This window comes from Lutra lutra, chromosome 8, assembly GCF_902655055.1.
Source record: "Lutra lutra chromosome 8, mLutLut1.2, whole genome shotgun sequence".
NCBI lineage: Eukaryota > Metazoa > Chordata > Mammalia > Carnivora > Mustelidae > Lutra > Lutra lutra.
The window spans coordinates 91,516,361-91,529,338 of record NC_062285.1 but is presented as its reverse complement, the minus strand read 5'-3'; positions in this window follow the sequence as shown (position 1 = coordinate 91,529,338).

Below are 12,978 nucleotides of genomic sequence, written 5' to 3'. Positions count from 1 at the left end.
TTCCTGAGGATAAAATTCATATTTTAATTAGATTGAACTTTCTTTTACTTTGACAGCAAAGCTCCTGGTGGATAGCTCCTTATAAGAGATGCATCCATGTTATCTTGTATATATTGAACCAGTTGTATTTTCTTCCAGTATCACACTGCTAGGTCATCATCAACCAAATTTTATGTGTCCACTCTCCCAGTGATAGAATCAAGATTAACTCCACCTTCCTGATACCACAAATAATGCCTTGATAAATATCTTTTTAACATGTTTCATGGGACCCTTAGACAAAACTTTTTGGAGGGCACATACACAGAGGTGGGCTTGTTGGATCTGAGGCATGTTACTCTCCCAGGAAGGCTGTAACACACCATGATTCCACCAAATAGTGCAGGAGGATTTTCATATCCTCACATTTCTAAGGACAGCTGGTCTTTACACTTTGCCAAACAAAAAGGTGTGAAGAGATACTGTATCATTATTTCATTCGGTTTCTATCTCACTATCAATGACTTCTCACTATCAAGGACTTTTTTTTAATATGCCTTTAGTTTGTAAATTGCTCGTTCATTTCCTTTTCTCATTTTTTAAGATTATAGTTGCTATCTTAGTCTTGTTGATTTCCTGAATTTTTTTTGTATAAACCTAGATACAATTCCTCATCAGTTTTAGACATTATAGACATTTTCTTTCATTTTCTCATCTATAACTGTCTATACAATCCTTTATTTCTTAATGTTGCACTGATAAACTTCAACTTCTTTTCCTTGTGATTTAGGCTTTTGCAGTTTGCTTTAAGATATTTTTTCCCAGACCAAATTTGATTCTTCTGTTAATTTTATAGTTTGGCCTTTTATAAGTGTATCAGCAAACTATCTGTATTCTAACTTTGCATATAGTTTTCTTTAGAGATCCAAGTTTTGTGTTTTTTTTTTTAACTTTAATTTCCCTAGCCCCTTCTACTAACAATGTTATTAAACCCCCTTGATTTGTGGTGTTATTTAGATGGTCTGTTAAAATCTCATAAATACATTGATCCATATCTGAACTCTTAATTTCCTACCAGTGGTCTTTTTGTTCATTCTTGCACTAGTATCCTTTTCCCCTGCATACATGTGATTTGAGCTTATTCATTTCACTGCACTAGTGTTTGATATTCTTGTTTTTATTCCCCTCTGCAGCCCCTGTCAGTTAATTTTTATTTTGCATTTCAATTTATTTCCACTTTTAATGACTCTATATTGACAACGGACGTATCTTCCTGCTTTATATTTCTTTTAAAATATATAATGTCCCTCACACTCCCTTCTGATTTATTTTTCCTTAAATTCAATTTTGGTAGCCTTAAGATTGCTACCTGGAGGAGCTTTTCTTTGGTTTGTATTGACTGCTTTATCTCATCTCTAGCTATATCTCATTTCAAATTTTCTTTTTTCAAACTTTTTCTTTAAGTGTAGGCAACACACGGCTAGATTTTTCCCTTTTTTTTAATCAGCTTGTTTAATAGTTCCTCTCATTTAATTTTTAAGTTTAATGCAATTATGGTTATTGTAATTTCTGAAATTTTTATCATCTGATTTAAAATATATACATTCTGTTTTGTCTTATGATTGTTGCTTTAACCTAAGACATACTCATGTTTATTTATTCCTGTGACAGCATAGACTTTCCACATCTTCAGTGTAATAAGGCAGATATTTTAGAAATTTCTTATATATGTTTAGACTCTCCTACATCTATCCTTTTTCCCATATACTTTTTTTTTTTTAAAGTAATGAGTTATAGAGCTTTATGCCAGTCAAATCTATCCTTCATTGCTGACTTTGCCTTGTGGAACTGGTGTCTATGAATTTGTATCCTTTGCCAGGATGTTAAGATTTTCTAATAAAGAGTTCCAGAGGAACAACAGAGAAGGAACAAATTTCTCTTCCTGGTTCTAAGGTGCTTCTCTATGTAGTCTCCTTCAGTCGATGTGGTTTCCGTAGTCTTGGCCTCCTCTGGTGCCTGATTCCTACAGTTTGCATGATCTGTTCAGCACCGATCTTCAACAGTGCGTGTGTGGCTTCTGCACCGCTAGGCTTCTGTGGTGCCCCATAACTAGCAGCAATTGGTGACTTCCTGTGGATGATTTTCCCCAACACCTGTTAGGTCCATTATTAAATGAAACGAGACTGAGACAAAGTGAAAGCTATTTAAAGCTTTATTTTATGATAAGTATTAGAAGTTAGACTGATCGGTCAGGGGAACGAGACTGAGACAAGGTAAAAGTTACGCAAAGCTCTATTCTATGCCAAGCATTAGAAGTCAGACTGACCGGCCAGGGCCGTCTCTGAAGAGAGCGACCACCCCCAGCTTACAGGCTTGAGAATCTACTGACTGACTGGTCAGGGCCACCTCCAAAGAGGGTGATCCCTCCCCAACTTACAGACTACCTTTTATAGAGCAAAAGTCTGGTCACACATGGTGGCCAATGAGATTGTAGTCATGTTAGGTCACACGCAGGTGGCCAATTGAATTACAATTTACCCTATAGTAGCTGTTTGACCTAACCTATTACTCTGGTCAGAATTGGTGCTCTAGGTTGGCACCCAGACAGTGGGGTTTACATTCTTTGGTGGTTAGGGAAAAAGTATGTGTGTTTCTTACTGATTGGATGTCTCTACCTGGCCTGACTCGTCCTTGTATTCTGGGCTCTGTTATCAAGAACTGGCCGACCTGGCCTTGTATTCTTGGCTCTGTTATTAGGAACTGGCTGACCATATTTTCTGGTTTCCCATACTTGCTTCTAAGTAAGTTTCTCTGGAGGGAGGGGGGCAGGGTCAGTTTAAGTTTTACTGCACAAACAACAAAATGTCTTTTAACCAAGATGGAGTTGCTCTGGCTAAATAGGTCCTTATACATCTTCTGAAGTGCTTTCCAGTAAGAGTGCCACCAGCCCAGCACTTTTCCTTGTCACCTGGCTTCAAAGCCTTAGTGAACATCTCTATCATCCAGTGAGCCAGGGCTGCTCCCTCTCCAACAAAGTTCCGTACTCAGCATTCTTTGTTCCTTCTTTGGATGTACTTCTGATCTGACTTTTCCTTGGTGCACTGTTTCAGCCTGTGGGTAGTGTCTGCTCCATAGTCCTGTTATTCTTATATTTTTTTAGATTTCTTTTTATTTTGTATTAACTAATCTCACTTGGGAGCCTGGATGGCTCAATCGGTTGTCTGCCTTTGGCTTAGGTCATGATCCCCGGGTCTTGGGGTGGAGCCCTGCATCAGGGTCCTTGCTCAGAGGGAGCCTGCTTTTCCCTCTGCCACTCCCACTGCTTCTCCCGCTGCTTGTGCGTGGTCTCTCTATCTCAAATAAATAAATAAAACTTTTAAAAAATGCCTAAAATAAATAAATAAACAATATCTCATTATCCCAATCCCCTGTTTTTGTTTATAATACTTTATATTAAATTACCCGTCTTCAAATTATAATGTAGTTTTGATTCCCTGAGTGTACCTTGCCTGATAGAAACTTATATTTTCTCAGTTTCTTTGCTTTTGCACATTGTATTCAAAGAAATCCATAATTAGCACTAATGCTTTAAAGCATTCTTGCTTTCACATCTTTTATAGCATACCCTAGTTTTTGTCTCTTTTTTGTTTGCAAACTTTCTCTCTCTTTTTTTTAAGATTTTATTTATTTATTTGACAGACAGAGATCACAGATTTATTTGACAGGCAGAGAGAGAGGAAGGGAAGCAGGCTTCCTGCCGAGCAGAGAGCCGGATGCGGGGCTAGATCCCAGGACGCTAGGATCATGACCTGAGCCAAAGTCAGAGGCTTTAACCCACTGAGCCACCCAGGTGCCCCACAAACTTTCTCTTGAATGGTGTTCAGTGTAGGGCTCTTGCCTAGCAAAACTTCTGAGGTTGTGTATACATACAAATATTTCTTAATGTTCTCACATTTGAGTCATGATTATCTTGGATAGAAAATTCTTTATTTTTTATGTTCTGATTATTTATTTATTTATTTTTTGGATATAAAATTCTTTTTTTTTTCTCTCTCTTTTTTTAAATTTTATTTTTTATAAACATATATTTTTATCCCCAGGGGTACAGGTCTGTGAATCGCCAGGTTTACACACTTCACAGCACTCACCATAGCACATACCCTCCCCAATATCCATAACCCCACCCCCCCTCTCCCAACCCCCCTCCCCCCATCAACCCTCAGTTTGTTTTGTGAGATTAAGAGTCACTTATGGTTTCTCTTCCTCCCAATCCCATCTTGTTTCATTTATTCTTCTCCTACCCCCTGGATATAAAATTCTTGATGTGAAATGTTTCCTTAGTGCCTCAAACTATTTTTCCATTGTATTCTTGTATCCAGTGTTGTTGAGAACTTGTACTTAGTCTTTGTCTCTGGAATCATTTAGAATTTTTCTTTATCTTATACATTTAAAAAGAGTTTAGTGTGTGTCCAGGTTTGGACAGTGTTTTTTTTTTAAATTTCTTTAAAGTAGTTATTTATATTTTTTTTATTCTGGGAAATTTATTTCCATTATTGCTTCATAATTTTTTCCTTTTTACTTTTACTTGCATCTCACCTGGGAAATCTAAGATGTAGATGTTCATGCTTTTACTTCAGTCTTTCATATTACTTAGCTTTCCATTTACATTGTCTATGTATTTATTTCAACTTTTCTGCTGCTGTTTTGCAAAGTTCCTCAACTTCACCTTCAAGCCTGTTATTTTGTTCTTCAGTTTATACATCAGAATATTAATCTCATAAATATCAAATAATGTATCCATATCTAATATTCCCACTTTTTTGTGTTATGGTTTCTATTTTTTAATTTATATTTTGTATACCTTTTATTATCTACTTTAAAATATTAAGATTGTTTTATATTATGTTTATTCTGTTAATTCTTCTTTAGGTATTATATGTTGAACATATGTGTCGAACAAACAGTTTACTGTGTTTCTTTTATAGGACTTGAACAGTTGACATGTGTTTAGTTATTTTGGCCTATAAGCCCATTTTTTTTAAAGATTTTATTTATTTTATTTGACAGACAGAGATTACAAGTAGGCAGAGAGGCAGGCAGAGAGAGAGAGGAGGAAGCAGGCTCCCTGCTGAACAGAGAGTCTGATGCGGGGCTCGATCCCAGGACCCTGGGATCATGACCTGAGCCGAAGGCAGAGGCTTTAACCCACTGAGCCACCCAGGTGCCCCTATAAGCCCATTATTAATGGGCTACTTTGTCCAATATATATGTAGGGGAAGAGCCAAAGATCAGACCCTTGCCTGTGATCTTGCTAGTGACTTAAAATTATGGGGAGGTAAAGAGTCCAGGGAGGGAATCCCCAGTCACCAAGGACCACTGGTGACCACTCTTACTTGCTACATTTTTATATCTTTAGGTGACAGCAGTGAAAAGAAATCAAATCCAGCGCTTGGAGGAATGATGGGGGAGAGAATGGAAAAATGAAAGCCTCAGGCACTGGTTATTCCACATTGGATTTGGTCCAATCTTCATACTTGCAGAACTTTTTGGTTAATAGGATTTTACTCTAGGCTTTTGCTGCTAATTTCTGTGGTGAAGAAATAGATTGTCCCAAACCGGCTTCAAAGTAAACCAGCAGCAGAACTTAAATAATCTTCTTTCAATTTACCAAGTCAGTCTTTTCCAAATTCCTTTCTCTTTGACTGCCAACTCCCCTGCCACTTCTTCATCAGCTCCAGATTGCTTTCATTTCCTCCAGCTTTTTTTCCTAATATTTTGTTGGTTCCTACAACTTCTGTTTCTTTCTTGCTTATATTGTTTCTCAAGGGTTATCTGAAAGAAGGAAGAAATAGTATGTGCTAATTTTCCATTTTTAAAAAAATTTAATTTTCCATTTTGTCGGAAATAATTGTTGAGTCTATTCTGTGCCTTTTTGAAACTTGTTTTTGATATTTTGTATAACTTTTTAATTCTCTTTTGCATTATGAGTAATTTCCTCAGATCTTACTACAAATTTGTTAATTTTCATTTTATCTCTGTCAGACCTACTGCTTAAAGCATTAGTTGATTTCTTTCTGTCTTTCTTTCTTTCTTTCCTTCCTTCCTTCCTTCCTTCCTTTTTTTCTTTCTTTCAGTAGGCTCCATGCTCAGCCCAAAGACCAACATGGGGCCTGAACTCAGAAGCATGAGATTAAGACCTGAGCTGAAATCAAGAGTCAATTCTCTTCGGTGTGTAAATTGGAGTAGAATTGCTGGGTCACACTGGAACTCTCTGTCCAGCATTTTGGGGGAACTGCCAGACTGTTTTCCAAACAGCTGCAGCTTTTCACATTGCTACCTTCCATAAATGAGTCTTCTCTTTTCTCCACAACCTCGCCAATACCTGTCATTCTCTGTTGTGTTGTTATTGTTTTATTATCCCCCATCCTACTGGGTGTGAAGAGGTGTCTCATTGTGGTTTTGATTTGCATTTCCCTAAAAATGAATGATGTTGAGCACATTTTCATGAGTTTATTGATTATTTGCATATCTTCTTTAGAGACAGTTCTATGTAATTCCTTTACCACATTTTAATTTGATTGTTTTCTTATGGTTGAGTTGTAAGAGGATTTCATGTGTTCTGGATCCTAGATCAAATTCTGAAAATAGTTTTAAAATAGGGAAATGTGAGTCTTCTTTATTCCTTTTCAATATGATTTTGGCTAATTTGGGTTCCTTGCATCTCCAAATGAATTTCAGGATCAACTTGTTCATTTTTGAAGGAAAAGTACTTGTAAATTTGGTTGAGATTACACTGAATCTATTGCACTGATCACTTTGGGAGATATTGCCATCTTAATAATATCAATATATTAGTATAGTAAAATTTATATATATTTCATTACTCTGTGTAATATATTTTATATTAATACATGTCTTTCAATCCATGAGTATTTGATATTTTGAAGTTCCTTACTCTACCATTTTTGTTGATGTTCCTTTTTGGGTCAATTTTGATGGGTTTATTAATTTTACAAAACGTGTAAAACATTTACTGCAAAATTTATATTAATGTAAAACTAAAATTAGACTTTCTGTATTAATGATATATTGCTCTTAGAAATTAAATTGTGGTTATTTACTTGGAATATAGTAGGTATGATTATAAAGATTGTGTTTTTAAAGATATAAGAGGGACACCTGGGTGGCTGATTCTTTAAGCATCTGCCTTCAGCTCAGTTCATGATCCCAGGATCCTGGTGTTGAGCCTTGAATTGGGCTCTCTGCTCAGTGGGAAGCCTCCTTCTCCCTCTTTCACTGTGTCTCTCTCTGTCAAATAAATAAATAAAAATCTAAAAAAAAAAGAATATGAGAAGTTTTTTTTATTTCTTTTTGTGCTATATCTAATGCTCAATTTAGTAGGTTTTGCTCTCAACAGTGGTTGAGATTTTTACTTATTTTCTTTTGTAATGTGTCCAGATAGCAACTATTCAGGGTTGTGCCAGAGTATTTTTCTTGGCTTTGTGTTGACTTCACAATCACGTTATCTTTCTTCTCTTATGTTAGCTTTAAAATATTTTCACTTTGATTAAGTAATAGGTAACAAAGTATCATTTTCCCTTTTTAACCTAGTTACCAGGCACAATTGAACTACTTTCTATTGCTTTCTTTGGGTGGAATTCTAAATTAAAAAAAATTATAAAGTCAGGATATTTTTCATTGTATTTTTTAATTAGCTTACCAGTGTTGTAAGACCTGGTTGGTTAGAATGATCAAATTGGAAGATATAGTCAAACCTTCCCTAGGTTAAATCTGCACAAGCAAAATATTAATATAAATATTTCAGAAATTATACCTTTTATGTTAAGACACTGGAGATTTGTCAATGTCTTCACTGTTCATAGCATAGTCTCACTTTAAAAAAAAAAAGATTTATTTATTCATTGGAGAGAGAGGAGAGAGAACACAGCAGGAGAGGCAGAAGGAATCTCAAGCAGACTCTCAGCTGAGTGTGGAGCCTGATGCAGGGCTCAATATCATGACCCTGAGAACACAACCCGAGCAGAAACCAGGAGTTGAATGCTTAACTTACTGGACCACCCAGGCAGCCCGATTGTCACTTCTAGGAAAACATTGATCAAACCGTCGTAAAATAGCTATGTGTGGTATGCCTATAGAGAAATTTGTCCCCCTTCACTGTAATGTTATTGGTTATTGTTATAAATTAACTAATTTCACTATCATGGAGGTGTCTACTTTTTTCTTTTTCTTTTAGAATCAGGGGGAGCAGAGGAAAAAGGAGAGAGACTCTCAAGCAGGCTCCGTGCTCCACGCAAGCCACAGGTGTGGCTGGATCTCACAACCCTGAGATCACGCCCTGAGCTGAAATCAAGACTGGGATGCCCAACTGACTGAGCCACCCAATTGTCCCAGGTATTTACTTCTGGATTTTTGCTGAATGCTTCTGGAAAGTCCTCTATTAGATACTATAAACTTCAATACTTCACAGAACAGACTCTTGAATTCAGGTTTCTGAGCTGTTCTTACTTAGACGAATTTCAGGCTGTGCTAATGGATCAGTCAAGGTATCCAGGACTCTTTTTAGTTTAGAAGCAAATAGAGCAAGAATGCTTGACCCAAGATCAAACAGAACAAGAATCACGAGGATTGAATAAACCATGGAGGAAATTAAAATGTGGTTATCTCTTTGGAATGTGGTTAAGTATTATTTTAAATTTTATGTTTTTAACAAAAATAAGACAAGTATTTTTCTTTCTTTTTACATTTTATCTAACCCCTAATTTAGTAGATTTTGTTTCTGTGGATGAAAACAAAACATTTAAAAATCATATCTGATTCCCACTGATTCCCTTGGAGTTCAAATACATACTGTCACTGAATTTTTACACTTTGCATGGCAAATATTGCATGGTTTAATAAGAATCTGTTGTTTGCTTTTCACATGGATATAATTGGACAGGTTGATTGTGTAATCAAGGCCTACAATTATTTGAAGATAATTCTCATTTATCATCAAGCATGTTAAGGTCACTATTGAGAAATATCAGTGGAGTCAATGCCTACAAAGTTCTCTCATGGAACTGACCTGGTGCCTGACTTACAGGGCCTCAGTCTCTTAAGTATAAATCAGACCACTTTTGTGTAATCCAAGGACCCCGGAATTTGGGGGACTTTTAGATAAGAGGCATTCATCTATCTTTGTGGTACTGTGGGTGAAATGGTGTCATAGAGGGTCTTAAAAGCCTGAACCAAGATTCAGGCTTATGAAGGCTGCCGGACAGAAGTTAATTATGTTGCTTAATACTGAAGGCTCAAGATTTGCAGACAAAATCAAGGAGGCCTACATGGCTAATTAACCCTCCTACCACTTATGAAAACAATTCATACAGACCTCACAAGACTGCCTCTTCTCTTTTTTAAAAAATTAAGAATAATATTTGCAGAGGGGAGACCACCGGAAAAATGACCAGAAACTCAGCAATAAGGCAAAAATATGGAGTAGCACATTCTTTCAATACAACTTGGGGGCAAGGGCCACTTAAAGTTTATCAAGGGGAATATACTTAGTTCATCATAATTTACTACAACTGAAAGGCTCCAGGCTCGGTGAAGTTACTTGTAGATTTTTCTCAGATAAACATGCAAATAATTTCTGTCTAGTGGAAAAGATAACCCCAAGGATTTTATGATATTTTACATTATTTAGTTTTAGACACAACCCATCCTTCTTATCTTAACAGTTTTGTTAAATTATCTGTAAATATCTTTGCTTTTTGGATGTTCTTTGAAGTGGTTATAACATCTTACTGGCTAATCAATAGGTTAAATAAAATCTTTGACGTGTGTTTATGTTTTCTTGAGAATATAATTTTTATATATATGAATACATATTTTCTTTTGAAAATTATACTTTGATGAATAATTAGTTAAAATAAGAAGATATCATAGTTAATAATATTCATCTATGAGTCTTAGTATAAATTGTAATAATATTTATAGAAAAGGTGTTTTATTTTACATGAATTGCCAAAGGCATTCTTTTTTTCTTTTTTCCCCCATTTATGTATGTATGTATGTATTTATTTATTCATATAATTTTTTTCAGTGTTCCAAGATTCATTGTTTATGCACCGCATGCAGTGCTCTTTTATTTTCAATCTCTTCTTTTTGTATACCTGGTATCAATAAGCAATTTAATTTTATATTCAGCTTCTTAGTGTCTTTGGGAGAGAATTTTTGGGCCAAGTGATATCCAAGTGTACTGAGGATGAAAGTCTTTGTGTGGCTTACGTATTAACAGAGTTTGGGTAATCAAAGATCATTTACTGGACATAAGTTTCATTTTGTCTGATTAAGCACACATTGGATCTTGGCACAGATTTTCTCAGGCCAAACTTCATTTGACAATAATTTGAATCCTTGCAGACCTTTTGCAGCTAGTGGCTTGAGTATTCTTTATTTTAATATTATCTCATTAATTCTGATTCCTAAATTTTATAAGAAGAGTGCCTGAGAAGTGAAAAGTGAAGTGAAAAGTGAAGTGAAAAGCATAAAGATATTTTGCTCACTGTTGCCATTTTTTTTAAAAGATTTTATTTATTTATTTGACAGAGAGAAATCACAAGTAAGCAGAGAGGCAGGCAGAGAGAGAGGAGGAAGCAAGCTCCCTGCTGAGCAGAAAGCCCGATGTGGGGCTCGAACCCAGGACCTGGGATCATGACCTGAGCCGAAGGCAGCGGCTTAACCCACTGAGCCACCCAGGTGCCCCTCACTGTTGCCATTTAAATAACAGTGACACCTTTATATTTTTAAAATCTCTAAAAAGAAGGGTCTATAACTTGTACTTTGTTTCAAGTACTAATCAAACATTCCTTGAGGGAGCATATGAGCACAGATTAAAATCTACAAATCAGCATTTTGACCCAAATGTGTCTTGAAGTCCAGCAATCTTAAAGGCTCACGGGTTTATTTATTTGTATTATGAACCATTTTATTTTCTTTATGACCCATGGGAGAAATAAACAAGAAAATCCTCCTGGAGAACTTTAACAGCAAGAGGACATTCATCTTTTTTTTTTTTTTTTAAGATTTTATTTATTTATTTGACAGAGATCACAGGCAGGCAGAGGCAGGCAGAGACAGAGAGAGGGAAGCAGGCTCCCCGCCCAGCAGAGTCCGATGCGAGGCTCAATCATGCCGGGCTGGATCCCAAGCCTGAAATCACAAACTGAGCCGAAGGCAGAGGCTTAACCCACTGAGCTGCCCAGGCGCCCCTTATCTTTTTTGAGATAAGCTATAAACATGTTAGAAGGCTAGATGTGAGAAACTAGACCCCATATCTCATTTTAGTTTTTGTTTGTTTTAAGTTATGGAACAAGATATTTTATTATTAAACTGTGCGGGAATATATAAAACAAAAGAAAATTTCTTGGTTTTTCCCTCCACCACTCAATCATTTGGAACGTGCTCATTTGCTCTGATTTATTTTCTTTCCTTTTAAAGATTTTTACTGTTCATTTATTTGAGGGAAGAGGGAGGAGAGAGAGCATGTGTCAGGGGAGGGGCAGAGGGAGAGAGAGACTCAAGGAGACTCAACACTGATGGTGGAGCCTGATACACGGCTCCATCCCAGGACCCTGACATCATGACCTGAACCAAAGTCAGATGCTTAACTGACCGAACCACCTAAGCACTCCATTGGCTCTGATTTAAAAGGCAGATAAGAATGAACCAAGTAAACTGGGCCAGTAATGAAAATATATTATTTCAGGGGCGCCTGGGTGGCTCAGTGGTTAAAAGCCTCTGCCTTCGGCTCAGGTCATGGTCCCAGGGTCCTGGGATCGAGCCCCGCATCGGGCTCTCTGCTCAGTGGGGAGCCTGCTTCCTCCTCTCTCTACCTGCCTCTCCACCTACTTGTGATTTCTGTCTGTCAAATAAATAAATAAAATATAAAAAAAAAAAGAAAATATATTATTTCAGTTGGGTAATACAGTAGTTTCCTATAACTGGGTGGCTTAAAACAATGGAAATTTATTCTCTCCTAGTTTTGAAGGCGTCAAGGTGTAAACAGGGTCACACAGCTTCCACGTGCTCTACAGGGCAACCACTTGCTTGCCTTTCTCTTCGCTTCATTTGTTGCCAGCAGCCCTTGGTGTTTCTGTCTCTGCCTCCATCACCACATGACCTTTTCTCTGTGTGTCTGATGCTGTCTTCCCTGTGTTCATGCTTGTTTCTGTATATCTTCACCTTTTCTTATGGAAAAAGAGTAGTATTGGATAAAGGGTCCATCCTACTCCAGGATAATCTCATCTTAACTTACATCTCAAGTACATCTGCAAAGACCCTATTTCCAGATAAGGTCACATTCGCAGGTGCCAGGGATTGGGACTTCAATATATCTTTTGGGGGGCACAATTCAACCCACAACAGAGATAGTACGTATTTACCCTTTTGATGATTGCTGACAGCCAGTTTTGCAAGACAGAGGCAATAATTTTCCTCTTAGAGCTCAGTGAATGTATAAAAGGTACTTTTAAACAAGTTTTGCTTAAAGTGTTAATAAATAACTAAAATTCCTTTTCCTTCTCATTTATTTGACTTTGGAAAAGAATGAAAATCTTTTCCATAATACATTTGTGAAGTATTAAGCAATTCAGCTCAAGTTTGAGTAAAATGGTCTTTCTGACTCATTTTCTTTTTTTCTTTCTTTTTTTTTAAAATATAGTCTTTTCTCTCTCTCTCTCTCTCTCTCTCTCTCTCTCTCTCTCTCTCTCTCTCTCTTTTTTTAAGTTTTCAGAGGTAGAATTTACTGGTTCATCAGTTACCTATAACACCCAGTGCTCATTAATTCAAGTGTCCTCCTTAATGCTCATGACCCAATTGCTCCAGCACTCTCTCGCCCCACCTTCTCTCTAGAAATTCTTCTACCTCATTTTCCTATTCCAACACCTCTGTGTCCTTCCATTTACCTATCTACCTATGGGAATATTTGGGCAGTGA